We start from the raw sequence: 12,500 nt of genomic DNA on the forward strand, positions 1-12,500 counted from the left end.
ACACACACACACACACACACACAGACACACACACACACACACACACACACACAGACACACACACACAGACACAGGGGCGCAGATGGCACTAGGGACGGGGGGGACATGACCCCCCCAGATTCATAGTGACCCGATCCGTCCCCCGCCCTCACTATCCCTACGAAAGGCGACAAAAATCGGTAAAACAGAGGATTAACCAGTGTTTTCGCCAAGTACATTAGCCAAAGTAGTGTCCCGGCCCGCCGCTGCTTCAGAATCGGGTCGGGGCAGACGCGGACTCACACACAATAATAATCTACACCGGTCACCATTACTTTGTTTGTACCCACGTTCTCACAACACGCTGTTCTGTTGTCAATAAACACACGATGCCATCATGCCACCGACGTTTACACTCTCTTCTGTGTGTGTGCTACGACTCCTGAGTGACGTCGCCGGGGTCCTATGAGGAGCTGGTAGCTGCCTCAATCGTGCCTGTAGGGGCGGGCCGGTAACCATAGTGATCATATACCATCTATGACTGAGCTGAGTCTGTGATTTGAACTGAACTGAAAAAATCGACTGTATAAATGCCACATAACGGCAATGAAGAGACAAAAAACAATCACCTCATTTTTTCAAAAACAAACAATGTAAGTATCCTATGCCTGTTGACTTTCCCAGATGTGGCAGATTAGATTTGTTAAGGGGAATAGCTAGTCTGACAATAATGGCAAGAAGGCTTTTGCACTTATTAAACACAGCAAAATGTGGAGACCATAACTATGCATTTAGGTGAGTGGACAGAGGCAAATAATGAATGAACACAAAAAGAATGGTTGGATAAATCAAACAATTTATCGTCGTCAGGAAATAATGTTTTATCTTATCATTTAACCCATTGTACTGTATAAATTGACTGAGGTATGTTCACTGTTGTGTAAGCCACTATAAAAATAATCATAATAAGTAAATTTGTGTGGTGCAAGGTTTATGCAAACAACAAATAAAGGCCTACATAAACTTTTGACATCCTCTTATAGCAGGAAATCATGTTTTTTCTATTGTATGGACTGGAGCAACGGAGGATATAGATTCTTAAATTATGGGCTATGAAAAACATTTCTTAATTTGTCATACATCATTTGAAAGATATTTCTAATCTATAAATTGCAACAAACTTGTAATTAACACTTAAATTTAAAATTGAGTTATTCTTAGACATTTTTGAAATAGTAGTTTTAGCCATTAATTCTCAGGAATATGTTGTATTTCACATTGTTGTGAAATTCTATAGAGGTATAGAGGGTTAACTGAAATTATAAGATTTAAAATGTTGTCCTCCTGGCCTGCAGGCGATTTCTGATGACAGTAAGGCAGGGCCTAGTCCAGAGGTCTTCAATCCTGCTCCTGGAGGGCCACAGTTTAGTTCCTGCTTCAGCACACCTGCCTTTGTATATTCAAGCGATCCTGAAGAGCTTGATGAGCTGTGTGTTTCAGGTGTGTTTGATTAGGGTTGGAACTAAACTCTGCAGGACAGTGGCCCTCCAGGAGCAGGATTGAAGACCTCTGCCCTAGTCAGGCAAGTGAGGATCTGCAGGAGGGCAGCCACAAAACATACTTTGCTGAAGACATGAAGTTTTGGTGGGTGATTGGCATACTAGTCAAATAATAGTATGATCATGCATTGCTAGTGATGATCAGGTAGGCCTTTGTTTACCTTTGTTCATTGTTGTATATCCATGATTTCAAATAAGAATCCCCCAATGGCTTTTTAGTGCAAATCATGAGCCCAAATTACGCAAAGTAACTACTTGAGCACTAGTTAAAGCCCAAATTACGCAAAATAACGAATTTAGTTTAAATCATTTGCTGACAGCTTGGTCTCCCCCAGTTAAAAAATCCTATCTGCGCCACTGCACAGACACACACACACACACACACACACACACACAGACACACACAGACACACACACAGACACACACACAGACACACACACAGACACACACACACACACACACACACACACACAGATACAGACACACAGATACAGATACAGACACACACACAGACACACACACACACACACACACACACACACACACACAGACACACACACACACACACCCAGGTTCCTAACTGACGACGAAGACTTAACAGAGCAGCATCAAGTGTTAGACGCTATTCTAGGTTATTACGTGTGGAAGTTTTTTGTTCAATAATTAGAATCTTTGTTTTTTCAGAATTTAGTAGTAGGAAATTACTAGTCATCCAGTTTTTTATATCAGCTATGCATTCCGTTACACACACACACACACACACACACACGCACACTCTCTCTCTCACACACACACACACACACACACACACACACACACACACACACACACACACACACACGCACACTCTCTCTCTCTCTCTCTCTCACACACACACACACACACATTTACTGGAACATTTATTCAACCATACAAACACGTCTAAACACTCAAACACTTTACATCTGATTCCGTACAAACATTATTTCTTTGCTTTATTTAGATTTTTCCACATGAACAGTTTGTATCATAAAATTACAGATATCACTGAATGACTAATGAGATTTTAAAAGACGCACCAAATTAGGCAAACGATCCTCAGATACACACACGGTTAAACTCGTCTTTAGCGGATGAGCGAGTTTAACAGAAGATCTGGATGTTGTCGGATTGTTCAGGTTTATTTGTGTGACATCATTCAACAACAGAACCACACACACACACACACTCTCTCTCTCAGTTACACACCACACACACACACACACACTCTCTCTCTCAGTTACACACCACACACACACACACACACACACACACACACACACACACACACACATACACTTACAACAGCAGAACCACAAACATAAGAACAAATTACCAGAATTACTGATGAATCCAGATGCTGTGTGTGTGTGTGTGTGTGTGTGTGTGTGTGTGTGTGTGTGTGTGTGTGTGTGTGTGTGTGTGTGTGTAAGTGTGTGTGTGTGTGTGTGTGTGTGTGTGTGTGTGTTTGAGTGAGTGAGTGTGTGTGGTCTCTGTGTTTTCTGTGTTCTCTATGTTATATGGTGTGTGTGTATGTGTGATGTTTGAGTGTGTGTGTGTGGTCTCTATGTGTTTGTGTGGTGTGTGTGTATGTGGTCACAGTGTGTGTGTTTCAAGAAATAGATCAGAAGGAAATGATCACTTCCTGTGAGGCTTCTCAAGCGAGTGTGTGTGAGGATCATCAGAGGATTGGCTGATGTTAATCTCACACAGGAAGTGAGTTGAGCACTCTCGAGGGGGGCTTTCAATCACACACACACACTCACACACACACACACACACACACCGCTGGAGCTCGGCTAACTCTTCCCGCTTCTCACCAGATGAAGGTAAGATGTGTTTCAGAGCCGCTATGAAAGTTTTAACAATTTTATCATAGTCTGATCACAAACTTCTCAAAAGTGTGTTATATATTTAAGCACAGTTCAGTTATTAGAAGAACAGCCTCATAATCAAGAAAACACCCGAGTTATGATGAATATAAATGTTAAACTTGCTTACACTCTAAAAAATAAATCTTCTTTATCGCCGTCGATGTTTAACATCCACAGAATATTTTCACTAAAACTTCTTTATTTCAGAAGAAGTGATGACAGAAACTGTGAACTGTCAATCATAAATGATTTCACTCTTGAGTGTTTATGTATTTAAAGTGCTGAAATGAGCTGATGTACAGTAAGATTACAGTTCATGTGTCGCTCCGTGTTGATGGATCGAAAAACTCAAATCTCTGCAGGAGTTTATGTGTGAGAAATCACTGATTATTAAAATCATTCCACATATTCATATAAAGCTGGAGATGATGTGTGTGAAGAGAAGAGCAGAAACACTGCAAAACATCTTCCTCTTCCTCAGCGTTCCTGTATTTCAATAACTCTTAAATCAAGATACATTTACTGGAGACGCAAAATTACGGATGGGAGGTCTTGGTTAATAAATATTTATCAAAATGTTGCTGTTTCTCCAGTAAATGTATCTTGATTTGAGAATGTTTTGTATATTTGTTCTGTACAAACGAGACAGAAACACTGAGGAAAACATCATTATTTTTACATTACACTGTGATTGACAGGTGATTCACAGTAAGAATTAAATAAGATAGTGATTAAAATGTGGATGTTTCTCTTCTATTATGTTGAGCAAAACAACCAGCCTCAGATTTATATTAAGTTAAAAGGGCTGAAATTCTTAGGCATCACTTCACACATTATAAACATTTTTCACACATTTAATAATATTTCAGAGTGTTTCACACTGTAATACCAGTGTAAACTGCTCTATTATAAGTTGTAAAAGCTAATTGCAACAACAATTAATAAACACCGTGTCTACACTAAAAGCGAAGCTTACTAAACCTACTTAACTTTAATCGATGTTGCACGCGCCGCCGCCATTACACGACCGTTGTAATTTACCGCGCTTTGTACTAAACGCGCATGCGCAACTTCCGAGAAAGCATCGCGTCAACGCGTTCCAGTGTAAAAAAAAGTATTTGCTCTTTTTCAGGTAATCAGCTTCTACTTTTTTTCAACGACATCCTGATTAGTTGAGAGACATAACAGAATACAACAAATTAATTATTGCTTTGATATATTTAATTTACACCTGTGGAATTATATAGTGTAGTAGATAGAATGACCAATTTCCATATGAAAGATTAATCATAGAAACATTATTTGCCAAATAAGGATTGTGAAAAGATTGAACTGTAACTTATGTAAATGAGCTCAGGTTTAGTTGGTCACATCAGGTCACATGACACAATGAAATGACTGGACACATACAAATGTATATGTGTATACATATATTTAGTGTATACACTAAAACCTACAAATAAATGATCAATTGTAAGTAATGACAGAAGAATTAACTTTTAAGCATGTATGTTGTTTCAGAGATCTAATATAATAAACATATTTTGGTGCCAGTTATATAGCCTATAAAAAGTAAGGCTACATTTGAACTTTGATTTTAATACCACGTCTAAACATTACTGAATTTGACATACGAAATTATGTTCAAGCATTTGTTTATTTGAAGTTGTTCTCAGATGAGCATGAAAGCGTTTGATTGTCAGCTGTGGATTTGACTTACAGGAAGCAGCAGGAGGCAACAGGAAACCATAAAGATCTTCACACTATAATTAGCCGTGTGGACATAAATCAAAAAGAGAAAAAGTTTGTCGAGACTAAATTTAAGTTGGCTTGAGAAAGCCGGACCATATAGTTTAAAGAAGTTCAAAGATTGTCATTGATAGAAGTCATTGACCGCCTACGGTCACTATTTAAAATTGTGATTTTCTCTGAATTTACAAATTCTTGGAAACATTTAGGATAATGTTAGTACACAATTAAGGAAATATATAACACAGTGCAAGTGTTTTTTGGATATTTTGATACAAAATTCTTATATATTGTACCTTTAAATCAAAATCCATCTTTGCAGTGCAGACTCATCGCTCACGCATGACGAGTTACATCACGCATTAATACATGATCTGATCATGACACGGGTCATGGTCATTTGATGTCACATCTAGCTGAATTTCACATGAGAATATGAAATATTGCTGAGAATATGAACTAAATTGTTTATTTTTGAGGGTGTTTGAGTCTCAGATCATCTACATTTGACTAGAGAGGAAACAAACACTGAGCTAAAGAGGAATCGCGTGTATGCAGATAACTTTGCACAGAAGCATCGACTCAGAATATCTAATATCTTCCCAGACAGCATCATAGTGTCTGCCCAGATCCGGCCCAGAATCCACATGTACCAGATGTGTGCCGGATCTGGGCCGACACTATGATGCTGTCTCGGTTCAGCTTCTCCAGTAAATGCATCTTGATTTAATGCTGACATATTACGCCCCTTTTCACAAGATGTAATATAAATCTATGGTGTCTCCAGAATGTGTGTGTGAAAATCCATCATAAAAAATCCCCCCAGATTATTTCATTATTTAAAATTTGCCACTTTTTCGGTGTGAGCAAAAACACGCCGTTTTTGTGTGTGTCTCTTTAAATGCAAATGAGCTGCAGCTCCGCCTCCGTTCAGAAGAGGGCGGAGTCTTTACAGGAGCTCCAGAAACTCCAGCGAAAACAAAACACACCAATCTCACTCATCCAGAATCCCAGAATAACCAGTAGCGAGTGCAGCCTTACGGAGAGACTCAGGAAGAGTTTCTGAATGTTAGTGGAGACATTTATGTAGTTGTTGTGGAGTTACATTGATCATCTCATCATCATGTTGAACTTCTACACAAGTGTCCACAGTTCCTGAGGTGTTTATAAGACAGCGGTGACATGTTCTGGTCAATAGTGTTCAGTGCTCGTCTGTGCTCAACGACAGAACAGTTTCAGGCGTTGCTGGATCTTCTGCCGGTGCGTTAGAACTGGTCACTGTCGTCGCTCGAGAAACCGAATGTCGGCTGGTGTGTGTAAACGTGCAGATTAAGAGCCGGTAATATTATAAACGTGCAGATTAAGAGCCGGTAATATTATAAACGTGCAGATTAAGAGCCGGTAATATTATAAACGTGCAGATTAAGGGCCAGTAATATTATAAACGTGCAGATTAAGAGCCGGTAATATTATAAACGTGCAGATTAAGGGCCAGTAATATTATAAACGTGCAGATTAAGAGCCGGTAATATTATAAACGTGCAGATTAAGAGCCGGTAATATTATAAACGTGCAGATTAAGAGCCGGTAATATTATAAACGTGCAGATTAAGGGTCGGTAATATTATAAACGTGCAGATTAAGAGCCGGTAATATTATAAACGTGCAGATTAAGAGCCGGTAATATTATAAAGTGCAGATTAAGAGCCGTTAATATTATAAACGTGCAGATTAAGGGCCAGTAATATTATAAACGTGCAGATTAAGAGCCGGTAATATTATAAACGTGCAGATTAAGGGCCGGTAATATTATAAACGTGCAGATTAAGAGTCGGTAATATTATAAACGTGCAGATTAAGGGCCGGTAATATTATAAACGTGCAGATTAAGAGCCGGTAATATTATAAACTTGCAGATTAAGAGCCGGTAATATTATAAACGTGCAGATTAAGAGCCGGTAATATTATAAACGTGCAGATTAAGAGCCGGTAATATTATAAACGTGCAGATTAAGAGCCGGTAATATTATAAACATGCAGATTAAGAGCCGGTAATATTATAAACGTGCAGATTAAGGGCCGGTAATATTATAAACGTGCAGATTAAGAGCCGGTAATATTATAAACGTGCAGATTAAGGGCCGGTAATATTATAAACGTGCAGATTAAGAGTCGGTAATATTATAAACGTGCAGATTAAGGGCCGGTAATATTATAAACGTGCAGATTAAGAGCCGGTAATATTATAAACTTGCAGATTAAGAGCCGGTAATATTATAAACTTGCAGATTAAGAGCCGGTAATATTATAAACTTGCAGATTAAGAGCCGGTAATATTATAAACGTGCAGATTAATAGCAGGTAATATAATAAACGTGCAGATTAATAGCAGGTAATATTATAAACGTGCAGATTAAGGGCCGGTAATATTATAAACGTGCAGATTAAGGGCCGGTAATATTATAAACGTGCAGATTAAGAGCCGGTAATATTATAAACGTGCAGATTAAGAGCAGGTAATATTATAAACGTGCAGATTAATAGCAGGTAATATTATAAACGTGCAGATTAATAGCAGGTAATATTATAAACGTGCAGATTAAGAGCAGGTAATATTATAAACGTGCAGATTAATAGCAGGTAATATTATAAACGTGCAGATTAATAGCAGGTAATATTATAAACGTGCAGATTAAGAGCAGGTAATATTATAAACGTGCAGATTAATAGCAGGTAATATTATAAACGTGCAGATTAAGGGCCGGTAATATTATAAACGTGCAGATTAAGGGCCGGTAATATTATAAACGTGCAGATTAAGAGCCGGTAATATTATAAACGTGCAGATTAAGAGCCGGTAATATTATAAACGGGCAGATTAAGAGCCGGTGATATTATAAACGTGCAGATTAAGAGCCGGTGATATTATAAACGTGCAGATTAAGGGTCGGTAATATTATAAACGTGCAGATTAAGGGCCGGTAATATTATAAACATGCAGATTAAGAGCCGGTAATATTATAAACGTGCAGATTAAGAGCCGGTGATATTATAAACGTGCAGATTAAGAGCCGGTAATATTATAAACGTGCAGATTAAGGGCTGGTAATATTATAAACGTGCAGATTAAGAGCCGGTAATATTATAAACGTGCAGATTAAGAGCCGGTAATATTATAAACGTGCAGATTAAGGGTCGGTAATATTATAAACGTGCAGATTAAGAGCCGGTAATATTATAAACGTGCAGATTAAGAGCCGGTAATATTATAAACGTGCAGATTAAGAGCCGGTAATATTATAAACGTGCAGATTAAGGGCCGGTGATATTATAAACGTGCAGATTAAGAGCCGGTGATATTATAAACGTGCAGATTAAGAGCCGGTAATATTATAAACGTGCAGATTAAGGGCCGGTGATATTATAAACGTGCAGATTAAGAGCCGGTAATATTATAAACGTGCAGATTAAGAGCCGGTAATATTATAAACGTGCAGATTAAGGGTCGGTAATATTATAAACGTGCAGATTAAGGGTCGGTAATATTATAAACGTGCAGATTAAGAGCCGGTAATATTATAAACGTGCAGATTAAGAGCCGGTAATATTATAAACGTGCAGATTAAGAGCCGGTGATATTATAAACGTGCAGATTAAGAGCCGGTAATATTATAAACGTGCAGATTAAGGGCCGGTAATATTATAAACGTGCAGATTAAGAGCCGGTAATATTATAAACGTGCAGATTAAGGGCCGGTAATATTATAAACGTGCAGATTAAGGGCCGGTAATATTATAAACGTGCAGATTAAGAGCCGGTAATATTATAAACGTGCAGATTAAGAGCCGGTGATATTATAAACGTGCAGATTAAGAGCCGGTGATATTATAAACGTGCAGATTAAGAGCCGGTGATATTATAAACGTGCAGATTAAGAGCCGGTGATATTATAAACGTGCAGATTAAGAGCCGGTGATATTATAAACGTGCAGATTAAGAGCCGGTGATATTATAAACGTGCAGATTAAGAGACGGTGATATTATAAACGTGCAGATTAAGGGCCGGTAATATTATAAACGTGCAGATTAAGGGCCGGTAATATTATAAACGTGCAGATTAAGAGCCGGTAATATTATAAACGTGCAGATTAAGAGCCGGTGATATTATAAACGTGCAGATTAAGAGCCGGTAATATTATAAACGTGCAGATTAAGAGCCGGTAATATTATAAACGTGCAGATTAAGGGCCGGTAATATTATAAACGTGCAGATTAAGGGCCGGTAATATTATAAACGTGCAGATTAAGGGCCGGTAATATTATAAACGTGCAGATTAAGAGCAGGTAATATTATAAACGTGCAGATTAATAGCAGGTAATATTATAAACGTGCAGATTAATAGCAGGTAATATTATAAACGTGCAGATTAAGAGCAGGTAATATTATAAACGTGCAGATTAATAGCAGGTAATATTATAAACGTGCAGATTAAGAGCAGGTAATATTATAAACGTGCAGATTAATAGCAGGTAATATTATAAACGTGCAGATTAAGGGCCGGTAATATTATAAACGTGCAGATTAAGGGCCGGTAATATTATAAACGTGCAGATTAAGGGCCGGTAATATTATAAACGTGCAGATTAAGAGCCGGTAATATTATAAACGTGCAGATTAAGAGCCGGTAATATTATAAACGTGCAGATTAAGAGCCGGTAATATTATAAACGTGCAGATTAAGAGCCGGTAATATTATAAACGTGCAGATTAAGGGTCGGTAATATTATAAACGTGCAGATTAAGAGCCGGTAATATTATAAACGTGCAGATTAAGAGCCGGTAATATTATAAACGTGCAGATTAAGAGCCGGTAATATTATAAACGTGCAGATTAAGAGCCGGTAATATTATAAACGTGCAGATTAAGGGCCGGTAATATTATAAACGTGCAGATTAAGGGCCGGTAATATTATAAACGTGCAGATTAAGAGCCGGTAATATTATAAACGTGCAGATTAATAGCAGGTAATATTATAAACGTGCAGATTAATAGCAGGTAATATTATAAACGTGCAGATTAAGGGCCGGTAATATTATAAACGTGCAGATTAAGGGCCGGTAATATTATAAACGTGCAGATTAAGAGCCGGTAATATTATAAACGTGCAGATTAAGAGCAGGTAATATTATAAACGTGCAGATTAATAGCAGGTAATATTATAAACGTGCAGATTAATAGCAGGTAATATTATAAACGTGCAGATTAAGAGCAGGTAATATTATAAACGTGCAGATTAATAGCAGGTAATATTATAAACGTGCAGATTAATAGCAGGTAATATTATAAACGTGCAGATTAAGAGCAGGTAATATTATAAACGTGCAGATTAATAGCAGGTAATATTATAAACGTGCAGATTAAGGGCCGGTAATATTATAAACGTGCAGATTAAGGGCCGGTAATATTATAAACGTGCAGATTAAGGGCCGGTAATATTATAAACGTGCAGATTAAGGGCCGGTAATATTATAAACGTGCAGATTAAGGGCCGGTAATATTATAAACGTGCAGATTAAGAGCCGGTAATATTATAAACGTGCAGATTAAGGGTCGGTAATATTATAAACGTGCAGATTAAGGGTCGGTAATATTATAAACGTGCAGATTAAGAGCCGGTAATATTATAAACGTGCAGATTAAGAGCCGGTAATATTATAAACGGGCAGATTAAGAGCCGGTGATATTATAAACGTGCAGATTAAGAGCCGGTGATATTATAAACGTGCAGATTAAGGGTCGGTAATATTATAAACGTGCAGATTAAGGGCCGGTAATATTATAAACATGCAGATTAAGAGCCGGTAATATTATAAACGTGCAGATTAAGAGCCGGTGATATTATAAACGTGCAGATTAAGAGCCGGTAATATTATAAACGTGCAGATTAAGGGCTGGTAATATTATAAACGTGCAGATTAAGAGCCGGTAATATTATAAACGTGCAGATTAAGAGCCGGTAATATTATAAACGTGCAGATTAAGGGTCGGTAATATTATAAACGTGCAGATTAAGAGCCGGTAATATTATAAACGTGCAGATTAAGAGCCGGTAATATTATAAACGTGCAGATTAAGGGCCGGTGATATTATAAACGTGCAGATTAAGAGCCGGTGATATTATAAACGTGCAGATTAAGAGCCGGTAATATTATAAACGTGCAGATTAAGGGCCGGTGATATTATAAACGTGCAGATTAAGAGCCGGTAATATTATAAACGTGCAGATTAAGAGCCGGTAATATTATAAACGTGCAGATTAAGGGTCGGTAATATTATAAACGTGCAGATTAAGGGTCGGTAATATTATAAACGTGCAGATTAAGAGCCGGTAATATTATAAACGTGCAGATTAAGAGCCGGTGATATTATAAACGTGCAGATTAAGAGCCGGTAATATTATAAACGTGCAGATTAAGGGCCGGTGATATTATAAACGTGCAGATTAAGAGCCGGTAATATTATAAACGTGCAGATTAAGAGCCGGTAATATTATAAACGTGCAGATTAAGGGTCGGTAATATTATAAACGTGCAGATTAAGGGTCGGTAATATTATAAACGTGCAGATTAAGAGCCGGTAATATTATAAACGTGCAGATTAAGAGCCGGTGATATTATAAACGTGCAGATTAAGAGCCGGTAATATTATAAACGTGCAGATTAAGAGCCGGTAATATTATAAACGTGCAGATTAAGAGCCGGTGATATTATAAACGTGCAGATTAAGAGCCGGTAATATTATAAACGTGCAGATTAAGAGCCGGTGATATTATAAACGTGCAGATTAAGAGCCGGTAATATTATAAACGTGCAGATTAAGAGCCGGTAATATTATAAACGTGCAGATTAAGGGCCGGTAATATTATAAACGTGCAGATTAAGGGCCGGTAATATTATAAACGTGCAGATTAAGAGCCGGTAATATTATAAACGTGCAGATTAAGAGCCGGTGATATTATAAACGTGCAGATTAAGAGCCGGTAATATTATAAACGTGCAGATTAAGAGCCGGTAATATTATAAACGTGCAGATTAAGAGCCGGTAATATTATAAACGTGCAGATTAAGGGCCGGTAATATTATAAACGTGCAGATTAAGAGCCGGTAATATTATAAACGTGCAGATTAATAGCAGGTAATATTATAAACGTGCAGATTAATAGCAGGTAATATTATAAACGTGCAGATTAAGGGCCGGTAATATTATAAACGTGCAGATTAAGGGCCGGTAATATTATAAACGTGCAGATTAAGGGCC

General features: G+C 37.6%; 1 protein-coding gene across 1 annotated transcript in view; it reads left to right on the plus strand.

The window, feature by feature from the left end:
• Positions 1–3,182: 3,182 nt before the first annotated feature.
• Positions 3,183–12,500, plus strand: part of LOC143754082 (uncharacterized) — a 20,085-nt gene continuing 10,767 nt past the window's right edge. The window contains exon 1 of the mRNA XM_077246993.1: positions 3,183–3,386. The gene's annotated coding sequence lies outside the window, so the exon portion shown is untranslated. The remainder of the gene's footprint in view (positions 3,387–12,500) is intronic.

This window comes from Siphateles boraxobius, unplaced genomic scaffold (genome assembly GCF_051911475.1).
Source record: "Siphateles boraxobius isolate OS27281-9 unplaced genomic scaffold, OSU_SipBor_1 291, whole genome shotgun sequence".
Taxonomy (NCBI): Eukaryota; Metazoa; Chordata; class Actinopteri; order Cypriniformes; family Leuciscidae; genus Siphateles; species Siphateles boraxobius.